Genomic DNA, 16811 nt, shown 5'->3' on the forward strand with positions numbered 1-16811 from the left:
TTGGTACCTGTTGGGTGTTTTCCAAGGTTCTGTGCATGGGTCATTTAAATGTAATTTCCGAAATGCCCGAGGCAATGCAGCAGCTAGTAATTCTCATATTGGTTCTAATAGAGAAGCACACGGTGTGTAAAACGTAAATACTAACTATACAAGGGCCCATGTCCTGAAATTCAGCTCTTTGAGTGGAGAGGTAAGTGATGGGAACCAGAACGAGTGTCCCAAATATTTGGAAGGGGTGCAGACTGTGTTCTATGAACGGAGCTGATCCATATGTAGGGGTCTGCCCCGGTCCTTTATCACCATGGGTGATGGTTGAACAGCATGGACATGAGAGGAGTCGTAGATTTGACCCTTCCACATACGACCAGCCAGCATTACTTACTGAGGCAATCACTGAGCTATTGGAAGACACATTATATACACTTGGAACGGGTTTGGGGAATAATGAAAATATATTTTACCAACAGTGACATGATTTTGGAACATGTAAAGCTTAGTTCACTTCGTTTAAAAATCACTAATGTGAAATGTCTCTCAGTGATTCATAGTGCTTATGAGAAGTGCGAGGTCAGAGGAAAGGACTACAAGGTGTTGCATTTTTAGGTCTGAAAGCTACAAGGTGTTGCATTTTTAGGTCTGGAGACTACAAGGTGTTGCATTTTTAGGTCTGGCTTAAACTCGCTACTGTCACCCGACTTTATGCGATCAACCGAAAAAGAGTTTTAGGTAGCACTACTGAGAGAAGGTGTTCCCTTAGTTTTCAACATTTGATTTGGCAGAAACTGTGCGCCTCAGCTGGTAAAAAGGGTACTTGTATTGCACTTTATGCTTTGCTAGAAAGCATAAATTGGTTATCGCGGCAAACCAATAAGGCCATATGTCAGATGCCAATTAACTGATCTGTTCATTATGAACAGTTATGACATGACAAAGGATGTAGGCCTGGCTTATTTACTGTGAAAAGCATATCCAATTAATTTCATATTTCACTATACTATTTCACCATTAATCCTTTATGGGTTTCAGAGTAGCGTGCTACTTGCCGAAAATAACACTTCAACCCCCCATCAGGGGTAGCAAGCGCTATATAAATGCAAACCTTTTTTCCTTTCTCTATCCCTCCACTATCCTTCTCAATCCAAATAATCTGACTAACATATCCACCACTCACATTACTTTAATATTTTCACTATACTAATTCATCACTAATCCTTTATGGGTTCCAAAGTAGCGTGCTACTCGCCGAAAAAGTGATTCAACACCCCATCATGGGTAGCAAGCGCTATATAAATGCAAACCTTTTTTCCCTCTTCTATCGCTCCATTATCCTTCTCAATCCAAATAACTGACTAATATATCCACCACTCAAATTACTTTCATGTTTTCACTATACTAATTCACTACTAATCCTTTATAGGTCCGGGGGTAGCGTGCTACTCGCCGAAAAAGCACTTGACGCTTCGTCAGGGGTAGAAAGCACTATATAAATGCAATTACAATACAATATGTTAAAGCTGCTTCAGTGCAGAGATCAAGACATTTACGTCCTCCACACTATCTCAACAGTGCAGAGGGCGCGAATGTCTTATCCTTTCACTGAAGGCAGAAAATCCTTCTGCTCCTTGTATCAGAAGGATTTTATGTTTCCTGTAAACTCTGATGCAGCGAGGTAAGAACTTCCCGCACAGCTCAAGTTTTCCTTCTTTCGTGTCTGTGTCAGGGCACGAGTCGGGGTACCACGCGGGTGGACGGCATCCCCCCACTTATTTCCGCGGGTTTTTCAGGGTGGACGCCGTCCACCCTGCTAATTCAAAACCGCGCTGTCCATTCATACCTTACAAAACGGGAGGCCGAGGCACAAAGTAAACAAACCATTTCCGGGTCCAAGCACGCCGATTACCACGCCCCTGCACCTACCAGGTGCACCGTTGGCAGGGTACCCAATAGACGCCAAGGATCCGATTCCGACCTCACCCAATGAATGGGTGGGTCTGCAACTCGGCAGTCCCGCCCACCCGCAACATGCCCTTTATTTTTCGCGCTTTCCTTCAATGAGCTCCTTTGCTTTTTTGGAGCGAGTGACGTTACGTGACCCCTTTGCCTGCTGCCTGACCTGCCGCCGCTTCCTGCACCAGACTTCCGGCCTCGCCTGCTGCCCTCTCCAGTCCCGGCCTCGCTCGCCTGGTGCCCCCTCCCGCCCTCACCTGGTGCCCCCTCCCGCCCTCGCCTGGTGCGGTGCCCCCTCCCGGCCTCGCCTGCTGCCCTTTCCCGCCCTCGCCTGGTGCCCCCTCCCGCCCTCGCCTGGTGCCCCCTCCCGCCCTCGCCTGCTGCCCTCTCCCGGCCTCGCCTGCTGCTACGGATTTAATTTGACTCGTCACTCGAGTAAGTACTATGTGTGCATTTAGATGTACTTTCAGCTAGGATTACAGTGCATTGCTGCCTTCCTGCAGGGCCTGGGACCCCGGGGGTCTGGTGACAAGTGGCCGGCCGGCGTCTGTGAATGATTTATTTTGGCCTTTGCACTAAAGTGCCGGCAATTACGCCCCTAGAGCCAGCGCGGGGGCGTTAATAGCGCTGCAGCGGCGGTGCGCGATGTCCCCAGACAGTCTTCGCTTGTGATTCTTCTTTTGAGGTTGTGTTTTTTTAATTTTAATTTTCTTTTGAGTTTGCCTTACTGCTTTTTATAAATCTATTTTTAGAAGCAGCCTTTTCTGTGTGTTTATATTGGAATCGCAGCATATTGTTTTGTTAGTTTTATTACGTTTGCTGGAAGGTAAAATTAATTTTTTGTTTGATTTCGCGGTTGTGTGCAAATCAACGTTAACAAGTGTCTGCTTTCTTTGCACACACGCAGCTTCCAGGTCTAAACTAAACTCCTCTCACCAGTACCATTTTCACATCTGCTCTCACCCTTCGTAGGTTCCCCATATCTGCTTCGCAAATAGAGTCCCTAACATTGTCCCACACATGCTTCGGGTGCAATATAAATGCACAAAAAGGTAATTTTTTATTGAATTAATTATGTGCGTTTCAATGGGATGAAAGGCAGTCCTCATTCTTATTTACATTTTCGCATTTTTACAACTGCTTTGCTGGTATTTGAAAAGCAACGTAGCTTTTAAGTTCATTTGATGCCACATAGCAACAATCCACATAAATAAACTCCACATCATGCCATATAATTCCAATCGACACATAATTGATGGCCGGAATGCAGAACAAATCAAAACATTTACCCCCAGTCAAGAGCTCTGGGTTAAATCTATCATTCTTTTGCTCACCATGCCACCCCAGTTCATATGCAATCTAGTCTTGACCCTGTGCCTCATGGGAACTCCACAACATGCCACTACACAACACAAAATACAATTTCACATATTAACACTCCATGACACACAATCCCACTCCATATAACTCCAATACACTTAAAACCACATAATTACTATCCACTTGATTCCACTGCACACCATGCCACATAATTCCACTACACACATCCACTTCAAACCGCACAATTATATGCCACACAATTCCACAACTAACAATTCTAATCCAACTCACATAATTCCACTCCACATCACATACATCCACTCCACTCCACTCCACTCCATAGAACATGAGTAAAAGATATTGGGCCAGATGTACAACTGTGACGTTACTAGCTCACGCCCCTCCTCATCTAGGCTCCAGAGAAGACGGTGTACGGATGAGAGGGTGGGGGCCTGGGAAAGACACGTCTGGGGGGTGTAGATGTCTACTCACGTGGGCAGCTGGAATGTAAGGGGGTCTCTCCAGCCCTCTGTGAAGGATGCCTCACTGTCGGCTCTGGGCTGGAGTGGCAGCCTTGTTGCTGCACCCTTAGTACGGAAGCTTAAGATACCATGAGGTGTGCCCCCTGGGACAGCCTGCCACTAAACTCTTGGATTCCAGAGTAGCATGCTTCTCGCTGTAAAGCGCGTCAGCACCTTGTCAGGGTCAGTAAATACAGATACAGTACAATACACAGCACCTTCTCTGCCCACCCTCTAGTCTCAATTCAGGGGCTTGCTAAGTAAGCGCGCCAAGCACATGAATGGCCAGTGTTCCCGCTCACATCTACATTGAACCCCACCACTGGTGTCCGTAAATGGAATGGATGCATGTAATTGCGGCAGCTCAGTCGGTTAAGCGCCTGTTGCAGAGATTCCTTTGTAAATACAAGTTTGCACACCAGTTTGTATCTCGGTAGAGGCGACTCAGTCTTTCATCCTGTTTTACTGGTTAAAAGGCGTGAAACTGTGTTAGGCTATTGCAAACCCCGTGAAATGATATCGACTGCCTTAGCAAACGCTCTATAATGTATGTTAGCAGAATGTATAATTTATGAATACAATGATGAAGAAAACAGAAGCAGAGCACCCAGGTATTTGAGGGGGTGGCGGGGTCAGGCTGATTCCGCATGTGCAAAAGAGCTAGAGATTGCAATTTTGAAAATTGGGCGAGTATTTTCAATCCGGTGGATTGCTTCTAGCAAAAGGGCAATACGAGCAGTGTGGGAGTCATACCCAGCCCTTCACCAGCATTTTGTTCAGTCCAGCTTAAGTACTTCTCGTGATGCCAAACACCGGTCTACTTTCAGCGGGCTGAATAGAATTCTGACATCTTCCGATTTTGTGCTCAATCTAGCTGGTGTTGCAGATGCAGTTCATGAGATTGGGACACTGTCGGAAGCACTTCAAAGGGATGAAGTGACTCTGCCACGAGCTTACCAGCTCATCAATCGTTCAGTAAGGGCGATTGAAAAGCTTAAGGAGTTTCCAGGGACACACAGGAAGGAGGCTGAAAAAGCTATTGAGAGTGGCTTATTTAGAGGAGTGGCAATCAGCTGTGAGGACTCACGTGGGCAGGTCAAAATAAACCTTCCCCAGTTTTATCAGAATCTAGCAGATAACTTGCGTTCTAGGTTGTATGCGCAGTCTGCAAGCAATAGGTCGGCCACATCCTCTCGGACAGATGAATTTTTAACTCTTACCTCAGAGATAGATGTTCTCAACCCACAGAAGTGGCCATATGACATTGAGAGCCCATGGTTTGAAGGTGAGGAGAAACTACAAAACCTGTGCAGGAGATTCTGTCTTAATTACAAAGGCGTATCTGAAGGCTTCAGAGACTATATTGATAATGGTGGTAATGACATTCCAGAGCAACTGCAACCTGTTTTGAGGGCGATAAACACACTTCCTGTGAGTTCAAGTGACTGCGAAAGGGGTTTCAGCACAATGAACTTGGTAATGTCACCCATACGAAACTGCCTTGGTATCGGACGCCTTTCATCATTAATGTTCATCAACCTCATGGGTCCTCCTCTTCCTCTTTGGAATCCAGTGCCATATGTGAACAGGTGGTTGATTGCTCATCGTCATGCAGATGATAATCAATCTAGAAAGGTTGATCCTACAGCCCAGCACAATAAAAGATATGCGGAAGCATGGTCGTTTTTTAATTGATAGCTTACAATGCTATAAGCTGTCTCACATTTTTCCATGGCCAGACATCCTGTGGCAATATAACATGTCCCATAATGTCTGAAATAACAGATGTAGAGAGTATAAGGCTTTAACTGTAAGTGTGCACCTTGCATTTTTTTCTCTCATGGTCAGTGTATTCTACTTGTTAATAAATGTAAATGTCGTGTTCTAGGTAGCGTAATAAATTGTATAGTTTTGATAATCACTATTGTAGTTTCTAGTATGTGCTTTTCTTCTGCTTTTTTCAACACACTAATTCTACTTTTGTTGCAATATATGCAAAGGATAGATCTGCCTTACACGTGATGTCACTTCCTGTCGTGATGTCACTTCCTGTCGTGATGTCACTTCCTGTCGTGATGTCACTTCCTGTCGTGATGTCACTTCCTGTCGTGATGTCACTTCCTGTGACCACGCCTACCTTGGAGAGTCCCCCCACTTCTTTTTTTAGGACTTGTGCCCTGGTCTGTGTCATGCAGCAAATAAAACAAATAAAAATAAAAAGGGGCTATTCCGCCCTGTAATCATGCCATGCCCCCCCCATCCTTAAAGCCTTAACAGTCTTTATGCTTTTCCCAGAGCGGACTGGGAGATTTACCCTCACTCCTGGGGGGCATAAAGTCAGCTGGAGGCTGGGATAGATTATTTAATAATAAATGGTGTGGAGACAGGTCGGTCCTGGCATGTGGTTATACCCCTGTCCTGAAAGTCCCAACCACCCCCGGGGCCCAAATCCCAAACGCTGCAAACATCCCCGTGGGAAGAACAAGGACATTTGGGTTCTTCTGGCCATAATTTTGACATATGGCTCAGCAGAGCAGACTGACTCCCTCATTCTGACTCCCCTGTTGACAGAAAGATTGTCTGATCCCCGTGACTGAGGCACAATGCAGTGCCAGGATGGGCTTTTCCCACACCCCGTTCTGTTTCTCACTTTTCTCCTAGTGGTCATGGGGCATTTGTGACCCCTCCCAGCAACATGCAGATAGAAGGTAAGAACCCAAATTTACTCTTCTTGAAGGGAAAAAGTGAGAAACAGAATGCAGGGGAGCCTGTCCATCGTGTCCACTTTTGAGTAGAAGGCAGTAGTTTTGCCCTCAGACATAAGTAGAATGGGGGATGTCAGCCAATATTTCAAATCCTTGCTGAAAATCCTAATTTCCTCTCACTTTCCATTGTGAATGGTTGTACATGTCGGGGTTTTGATCAGCCAGCAACCAAGGACATTACTAACCCTTGCCATTTCTGGAACTTATAGAGCCAAGGGAATCGAGAGTGGTGTAGCGTGCATAGATCCCAGAACATTCTCTATCCACCCCCACGCCCCAGAATGCCCTGCAAACAGCAAAGCATTGGTAAAAAAGACTATTTTCCCATATTTATGTGACAGACGACTTAGGTACTTCCAGCCAATGGTCAAGTTTTAACCACTATGTTCCCACACTACTTTTGAATGAAAAACTATTTTCCATATTTGGGTATACCCAACAAGTCTTAGGAGCTATCCAAAATTGTAATTATGTGAAGAACCAGTGCTTAATTTGTAAAAATCTTCGTGTCAGGGCTCACTGTATTTCTCAGGAGGCCACTCAGTTTGCACCACCCACTGCATGAACTGCAATTTGCCAACACCAGCGCAGCGGCTAACATTCACACTCTTTCAAGCGTGACAGTTTGGACCATTCCAGGCAATTTAAAGCTGTTGTAATGGTCTTGAAGCAGTGCTATTTTTTTTTAATGTTTATAAAATTGTTAAACACTCTGTTGATATGCTCACCTCCGGAATAAACACAAAGCAGCACCATGTGGTGAACATAAATTGCCAGTGTTGAGAAATAAGTGCAGGTGCCAAGCACTGGCAAACACCGGCAAAAATTAAGCACTGGTGAATACTTCACTTACACAACATTGACTTAACTGGCTCCTTTTGCGAGCGATAAGCCCACTCAGAAAAGGGGAGCACCATTTTTTGGCGAGGGGAAGGTGGGAATTCTGTATGGTAGGAATTCCACCCTGGACTACTCTGAGCGTCTAGTTTCCAAAAATGTCTGGGTTTCATTTGTTTGCTTGGGTGCCAGCCAAGCCAGGCACAAAAAAACACTACCCTCAGTGCCTGAATAAGTGAACTTCAAAGGAAAAATCTGCATTTTGGGGCCTTTTCTGTTATAGGACATAGGCCCACACACACACAAGTGGGGTGACATTTCTCTCAGGGGAAATGATGGAATGTTAGGTCATAGGAAATGAGTTGACTTCTACAGATTCTGGACCTTTCTCTCACAGAAATATGAGGAAAATATGTAATTTTATGAAAGGTTTGACTTTGCAAGGAACACAGTGGAATCCACACAAGTCACACCACTCGTTTCCCAAGGGTGACTACATTTCAGTAATGTCTGGGGGGAGGTGCGGGGGGGGGGGGTCGGTAAGTATTCCTGAATGACGGCGGAGCATGGGCTTAAATACCGCACCTATCACTTTGCCAGTATGAGTGAATTTCAAAACAAGTATTTTGATGTTTCAACGTTGCATTTTGGGGCCTTTTCTATCATGGGTAAAAGACCCACCCACACAAGTCAGGTACCGTTTTTATCAAGAGGAGAGTGGGAAACAAAACAGCATAATATTTATTGTAACCAAATTGCAAGAAAGAGCACATTTTGCAAAATGCCCTCTGAATCACATGATATTATGGGGAACTCCAATTACAGAGGTGTACAAATAACCGCTATTCTTAAACTCTTAATGTGAGAATGTGGATTATTAGTTGGAGGGAAATGTGAGTCCTAACCCAGTAATAATGTCACAATTCCATTCCAGGTCCATTTAGGTCTCAATAATGTAAACCTCAGCTCCACCCTTGACAGTTGTATCACAAAGCAGATAGGCTTAACTTAGGAGAAATGTGTAAAGTATTTTTCAGAACCAAAACAGATAAAAAGTAGAAAACCCAACACAATAAAAATAACACTCCAATTTATAAAAATAGAGACATTTTTAATGATCAAATTGACACTAAACAACAAAAGTTCAATAAGGGGAACTATAGATATGAATTTTTAAAGTTTATTTTAAGTTTTAGTGCTAAAAAGCACAAAGCGCCAACCGCATGGAACTGGTCACGCTAGCCTGAGTGAAAGTCAAAAGTAAAGGCTGACGTCACTGGAGCGTTGATCAGATACAGACACCAGGTTGGACGCAATCTGAAGTTTTAACTTCTTGGTCTCTGAAATGAAAGTCCAAAATTCTTAGCGGGGCAAGGCAACAGGCTGGGGCCAAGATGAGTTCCATGAGGACAGATAGCCGCCAGAGAAATCCCCAATAAATGTGTTGACTTTTAGAAGGAAAGCTCAGAGTGGGAGAAATTCCAACTTTACCCCCAAGGAAAGCCCCTTGCTGGCCTGATGCTTTTGGTGCCTACCTCCAGACTTTGTCATTTTTTGTTTTGTTTTTTGGAGCTCCTATTCCTCCAGCCGAACAGGGCTCCACAAGGCAGAATACCTTCTACGCGACATCCCACTGAAAAAGAGTTGCTGCTGTGGAAAAGCTTCAAGTGGGAGCAACCTGAATCTTTGGCCCAATGGCAACGCACATTCGTCAGATTGATTTGGCAGGTTGGTCCCAATCTCCTGTCGGTTTTCCGGACAAAAATCCTTGAAAAACTTTTTGAGTCCCAGCTTTTAGGGTTTGGCAGGAGTACACTCTGACACTTATCCAAGGTCCCAGGACCTTAGGGGTACCACTTGGGAGTCAGGACCCACTCCAGGGGAAGCCACCAGCCAGGTCATGTAAGGTCCAGTTGGAATTGGTCAGCTGGGATCTTCAGGAAGTTGAGCTTCTTATAGCTATTGTGTTCCTGTAGCTTAACAGGAGGTCAGTCAATTGACCCTTGGAGTCAACTTCTCAGTCCTGGGTACAAGTGGGAGCAAGACTAGCCCCTTATCCCAATTTAAAAATAAAAGTAAAGGGCGTGGCCTGGCAAGATGGCCGATCGGACGCACTAAGCTTGTACTCCGCTGACCCAGTGATTAATCCTACACAATCCTGCCTGTGGGAGCCCGGTAAGATGCCCAGAGGGAGCCTGGCGAGCCTCTGCCTAATGTAGCCGCAAATATTAAGATACAAAACTGATGTTTTAACCGGAATGCAGTGTACTTTGGAGAATGGGGAGATCGCCAGAGTAAACACGAAGCAGGAGACGTCCCTAGAGAACATAGATACCACCACAACATAGGAGAGATTGTGGACTGACTGCGGCGGCGGCATCATTATTGTCCTGGCATTGAGGGAGAAATCGGGAGCTGAGGCCCGCGGGAGGACGGGCTTGACATGGCGAGCAGTGACAGCCGAATCTGGGGAGTTCCGAGCCCGACTGTCGGGCACTGCAGGGAGAAGTGGAGTGCTCCGGCGCTCCTTCCTAAGTGAGGTAGGCAAAAAGGAGCCCCCGCCAGAAGCGAGTAAATTACATGAAGCCCCCATGAGCAGGGACCAACACTGGAGAGGGGCTGAAAGTCGGAGGCCCGACGGTCGGGAGGCCCGACGTGATGGGTGGCAGCTGCGGCCATGCGTGCTGGCCTCCCTGCTCTGCTGACAAGGCAGAAGGGTAGAGTGCGGCCAGACACGCGCCGCACCTGATGAAGAGCTGGAGGGGGCCCTAGAAATACTGTTTTGTAAATACTCCAAAAAATACAACAAATATAACAGGACTCTGCCAACGTGGGGCACACTGGACTGCCTAAAGCAAGGAACCCTGATATGAGAGACCAGTCCTGTGCTTTCTGGTGGTAAGAGGCCTGGTTTGATTGCAGACTGTAGAGATGCAGTGGCATTGCTGAGTTTGGGGGAGGGGAAGGACTACCTGCTTGTGGCTTTGCTCCTGCTTGTCTTCCTGCCTGAGCTGTGAGGAATGGCCCCCTGTGCTGCTATGATCAGTATACAAACTTTATGGAAGACCACAGCCACTGAGATAACCTTTTTAACATGATACCATTGGGAGCCGTGCCAGCCCTGGGCCTGCAGCTGCGTCTGAAAGGGGATGGAGGAAACCACCTGTGAAAATTGATAGCTTTGCTGTGTGCGGCGCTTGACGTGGGGCCTGACTGTACTGTAACGGGCCTGGGGGAGCCTCTGAGCTGATGTACGGCTCTAAGGGGGGTGCACTTGACAGCCCGCTACCCTATGAATGCCCTGAAGTCGAAGGTGCCATAGGAGTCAATAGAGAGCCTCACCTGTGATCTGAATATAGTGAAAGATAAGACAAATAAGGGACACCAGACCAACACAATGACCCAATATGTTCAACCACAGGGCCTACAGCAGCGAACTACGAGACAGACGGGTGCAGGTGCCCAAGAGACTGAGGCAGAACCGTCAAGGGTAGCACTGATGGAAGCTATAAGAGGGGACATGCACTATCCTGGAGGGAAAGATTAATACAGTGGCCTTAGAGGTGTGACTGGTACGAGCATACATGCTCAAGGTGTCAGAGAGAGTGACTGCTATGGAAAAGAAGATTGGTAACCTAGACCAAGATGTTGCCGGTTTGAAGGAGCAGGTATCGAGACTGGTTACTATGACAAGGATATTGGAAGGTATACCAGAAGATGCAGAGGGAAGATCTCGCCTTAATAACATCTGTCTGGTGGGGTTCCCGGAGCAAGTGGTGGGAGACTCGGCGGAATCCTTTCTGAAGAACTGGATTCAAATCACCCTCAAGCCTGAGGGTTTGACCCATATGTTTGCTGTAGAGCAGGCGCACCATGCACTGGCTGTGCGCCCCCAGCCTGGGGCTCCCCCAAGAGCACTGAATGTGAGGATCTTCAACTATCTTGATCGGGACTGTTTCCTCAAGGCGGTTCGCACAATGGGAAGGAACTCTGCGATACGAAAATAGTTCTATCTTCATCTTTCTGGATTATACCAGAGAAGTACAGTCACAACGAAAATCATTTGTAGAGGTCAAGAGACAACTTCGGACTATGGGGCTCCCATTTATGTGTTTGTTCCCAGCAAAACTGAGAGTGGTCGCCCAGGGTAAAACCCACTTTTTTGATCGCCTGGATGACGCCTGGGCATGGCTCGAACGGTGGGATAAAGTACCAGCTGAGGAGAGAGGACCACGGAGGACTAGTTGGGACAGAAGGGGAGGGCGCAGAAGCATGGCTAAATGGAGTATGTCCCAGGGACAGTCAGCAGTGGGGCACACGCCTACAGTTCGGATTGAGATTCAGAAAGACGGCGCATTGACAGATGTGTTGCGGAGTGTTGCTGAATCAGCTGGCACACAGGACAGTCAGGCGGAGGTGGTGCAGCCGACCTCATTAACAAATACTGATTCACAGACTGGCAGATGTGGTAATTTGTCAGCTATAGGGGTTGTTACCTTGCCTTTACAGTATGTAAGTATACTTGTACCTGGGGAGAGGTGAACCATCGTAAACTGGGGGGTGGTCAAAACACTGTGGGTAAATGACTGTTACCCATAAAGGATGAGAAGGGTTATGAGTTTTTTAAAACAATATACGTTAAGTTAGGGCTCCCCCAGGCCCACTTCCTTGGGGTTTTCAGACAAAATATTGAGTACAAAATATCGACAAAAATGTCGTGATATGGTAATATCGTCAGCAAGAATATAGTTGTCAAGAATATCGAATTTAATGTAAGTAATATTGTTTTTTTTTAAATAACCGAAGTCATTAACATAGTTAACAAAAGCACAGTTGGTTATAATGTCGTCTTTTTAATTATGGTTATGTATTTTAGTATATATTTTAAATGTATATGATGTACACTTTTTGTATAATTATTGTTTATGTTTTTTAATATAGCTGTTAAATGTTTAGTAGTTTTTATATTTAGTTTAATCCAGTTTTTTGATTTTTTAGTACTGTAGCGGGTTGTGGGTTTATAGGGTACACGGTGGGAAGTAAGTTAATTATGATAAATTAATGATTATTTTTTAATTAATATTATTTATTGAATTGATCATTAATTATGTTGATTCTGAAATTATTATTTTTTTATTAAATTTTTAGGTGCGGGTTGTGGGGATTATAGGGGTACAGGATTAGAAGTGATTTAATTTAAATTCATTAATAATTAGTTGTTAATTAATATTAATTATTTAATTGATCATTAATTATGCTAATAGTGTCTTTGCTTAAGGTGCGGAGTTTAGGGTATATAAGGGTACAGGGTGGGATTCTAATGAATTAATAATTAGTTGTTACTTAATATAAATTATTTAATTGATAATTATATAAATTGTGTATTTTTTATTTTAGATGTGGGCTGTGGTTTATAAGAGTACAGGGTGGGAAATAAATTAATTCTAAGTAATTAATAGTTATATGTTTAATTAATAATAATAATAATTTAATTGATAATTCATTTTGTTAATTGTTCAATTATTTTTTTATTTACATTTTAGGTGTGGGTTGTGGGTTTTGTAGGGTATATGGTGGGTTAAATTTAATTAGGTAATAATTATTTTTATTTGATATTAATTATTAAATTGATAATGAATTTTGTAACGTGTAATTAATTTTTGGTAAATCTTTAGGAGTGTGTTGTGTGTTTTGGGGGTATATTGTGGGAAGCAAATACTTTATATTTAATAATAATTACATTTTTATTAATGATAATTAGTTTGTTGATAAATATTTATGTTGATAGTGCAAATACTTTGCTTTTAAAGTTAAGTTTGGGGTGTGGGTTGTGAGTTTTGTAGGGGTATATGGTGTGAAGTAACTCAATTAAAATTATTTAAGAAATAATTTTTATAAATAAATACTTTATAAATAATAATATCTATTTACATGAAAAATATGTTTGTATTTTAATTCTAATATTATTTGTAGTTATTTATATGTATTCACCATTATAGTATGTATTTATTTAATATAATTTTATTTACATATTTATTTGTTTACTATGTCTTTGAAATTATTTTATTGTGTTGAAGGGAATTTGTTTGTTTCTAATGTTGCACTGACTACAGTGGGAATAGTAAATTGTATCCCTCCACAATCCAACACTTTCACTACTGTTGAACTGACTGGAGTAGGAATAGTGCATTTTACTCCTCCACAATCCAACAATTCCTGCAGCTCGTCTTGGTGCTGGCCAAGAGAAGAGTAGCTATTGGGTGCATGGGCACTAGAGCTTCTTCAGTCGCACAGTGGCGCAAGGATGTAATAGGGTGGGCGATTGCAAAGGAAGTACATATGAAAGTTAATCGTTCAGATGATAAACTGCAGGAAGATCTGGACGTCTGGGCTGCATTGTTGGGAGGCCTACATGTTACTCAGGAAGAAATAACCCCGCAGAATACGCAGACACAGGGAGAGAGTACACAAAATGAACAGGACTGTGCCATGATAAGTATGAGTGTGTCATCGACTGACTCGGACTTCAACAAATGAGTCAAATGGTGTTGTGTGGACAAGAGTAGACGTTTAGGGATGTGACAAGATGATTATCCTTAATACATTGTGGACTGTGACGGAGAGATGGAATAGGTTGATTGTGAAGGGTTGGAACTGTACTCCTGAACTTATTCTCACAAGAGTTGCAAAGACACATACCAGGTTATGTTGATGCTTGTTTTGTGATAGCTGTTTGAAGGTTTAATTTCGACACAAAGGATGAAGAAGAAAAAACTAAAATGTATGATGATGTATGCCAGATTGTCCTAATCTATATTGCCCTTGGACTGGGCATTTAGTTGCATACTACCTAATAAACAGAATTGTCAACAAAAAAAGTTTTAAAATGTCAATGTATTGTGGCTATTTTTCTAGTTCCTTTCATGTGCATCTACGTACTTGGGGTACCTATAAAATCACAAGGGGAGAAGAGGATGCATATTTGGTTTACATATCTTTTTGGGTAAAAAAAAAGGTTATGAAAGATTAAGTGCGAAGTGATCAAAACATCAAAAAACGGCTCAGGACTCAAAGATGGCTACTACATATTGAAGCAACAAGTTATCCCTCTTGTATTGGTACAAGAATGATACTCCATTCAAAATACCATTCTAAGATGGCCACTGGGTGCAATGTTTACTGGGCAGCCATATTCAACTGGTATTGCTCAAAGTGTGTCATTGTTTTACGGTTCCAAAAAGGTGATAAGTTGCTTCAAAATATGGCAGCTATGTTCGAATTTTAAAACAATCATACTTTGTGCATAACACCATTCCAAGATGGCTACCTGCTGTTCGTGCAGCAGCATTTTTTCTACTGCTATTCTTTTAATATCTGTTACACAGGCTTTTTAAGTTAGTGTGTCTTTTAATTCTAGATGGATGAGTGGGTGAATCAAAGAATGAGTTAATGGGTGTATGAATTGATGCCTGAGTGCAATAAAGAGTGACTGGGTGCCTGCGTGATACGTATGAATACTTAATCGGATCAATGACTGAAGAAGCACTTGCAGTTATAAGCCAGACAGGTTAATATTGCAGATGTTTCTTATTATTCATTGTTTACTTGAAATTGATGTTATGCTTAAATATGTAACCAAAATGTGGGCCATATTTTCTATCTTTGTTATTTTAGGGTGGGAATTCTTGACCACCAAGACTTTTACTATCACATACATACAGCTCTAGCAAAGGACCTATGTTTGCTCTTCCTTGCAATCGGATAATTGCATGGGGGAAGAGATCATTCTCATCACTTGGAGCTTTTTAAACTTTCCTGTCTACGTCCACATAATTTCAGCAGAAACCACAGAACACCATTACCCCTTGATCACTATATTTAGGCATCAAACAGGTAAGCTCTGGAACTAACAACATATCACCAGTAAAAAAAAGAATTACACGTTTACACCAAAAAGAATGACTAATCGTTTATATTAATAAAAGTATGTTCTTGTATAACTCTTCCATACATACCGCGTAAATAAGTATTGTTTTATGCAACTATTATTACTCTATTTTTGCATCAATGTGACTGAGTCTGGAAGCGTGAGACGCAAGTTTACCATTCTATAACAGAAACACGCGATCTGCAGATTATGCACAGATCTCAGCCACTACTTATGCCAATTAGCTTTTTGAACACAAGTATCTACAGTCTTAGCTCAGTCAACTATCACCCTGCAACTGGCATTCCATCAAAATAGCCAGAAAATGTTTAATGAAATTGGCGTTCAGAGGAACACTTTTCTTTTTCCACAGATACTCTAGAATTGAGCTGAACAAAATCTTATATTGACTACTATTCAATTTTTTTATGTCAGTAACGTGTTCGCAATCCCTTGTGTAGTTATATGGCTTCTGACAGATTTATTTTATCTGTTTGTCCAGATCTTTAAAGCAAGAACTTCACGTTTCACAGTTCTTGATTTCCGTAAGTGGCGTGTAACTAAAACAAATATTTAATATATGTTTTATTATACATAGTAAAGGCCAGGACACGTACATTGAGACCATTTTCTAGTTTACATCTATTTGCATTCAATATTTTGATACGGTGGAGCGCAGTTGACGCCAGTAAGTAGGCACAGATCTCTCAACATACGGTTCTGGAACGTGTTTTTCAAACCACACCGTGAATGGTGTCTGTGTAACACCGATTTTACGAATAAATGAAGACGATATCAGTCGCTACTTAACTCTCACTGACGCCACATATTGATAATTCTCATTCCCCGTGATAAACACTTTAAAATGTATATTTCTTACTTTTAGTACGTTAATAAATATAACTGCATGCTGAAATAACAACTTTAGTCACACTTAACACAGTTAAATCAACCAGCGTCACAGTGTTACCTTGCTAAAATCCAAATTACTCAGTCCTCCACAGCAGTCCAACTGGGACCTGCCAAATGCCAGGGAGCCTGCCAGCCTCAATCTGTCAAGCAAAGTTCAATCAGCTTATAAAATATCCAACTCATGAACACTCTGCAGGATGTCTACTGAATGCGCGACAACAGTGACACAGGGGTTAAATTGTAACGTGTGCCCAGGGCTGCAGCCTGCGACACATGCGAGCCATGGGGCACTGATAGGGTCTTAGGGTCAAAGCAGATAATAGCAGCACATTCTGTGCAGCACACCTGTGAGAGCAAGTGCACTTCCCGGCTTGAGCATGCAAGCCGTTCTCCCATTGGTCACAGGAGGAAGCTGTTCATTGGTTGCTGTACTGCACCGGTTGATAGGACAGTGCCTCTGTTTTTCCTTTCTTTCCTCTGCACGCGGCATTTAATGTGCGCTGGAACATCTGTGATGACTCAGGATTGAGATTTATCACCTCCGTCACAGCAGAAAGCAAACACGTACAGTGTAAAGACAAT

General features: G+C 43.1%; 1 protein-coding gene across 6 annotated transcripts in view; it reads right to left on the reverse strand.

The window, feature by feature from the left end:
• Positions 1 to 16611, reverse strand: part of PEMT (phosphatidylethanolamine N-methyltransferase) — a 1115620-nt gene extending 1099009 nt beyond the window's left edge. For all 6 annotated transcript variants that reach the window (XM_085628938.1, XM_085628937.1, XM_085628936.1 and 3 more), the window contains exon 1: positions 16288 to 16611. The gene's annotated coding sequence lies outside the window, so the exon portion shown is untranslated. The remainder of the gene's footprint in view (positions 1 to 16287) is intronic.
• Between the last annotated feature and the right edge of the window lie 200 nt (positions 16612 to 16811).

The sequence above is a fragment of the Triturus cristatus genome, chromosome 10 (assembly GCF_964204655.1).
Source record: "Triturus cristatus chromosome 10, aTriCri1.1, whole genome shotgun sequence".
Lineage (NCBI taxonomy): Eukaryota > Metazoa > Chordata > Amphibia > Caudata > Salamandridae > Triturus > Triturus cristatus.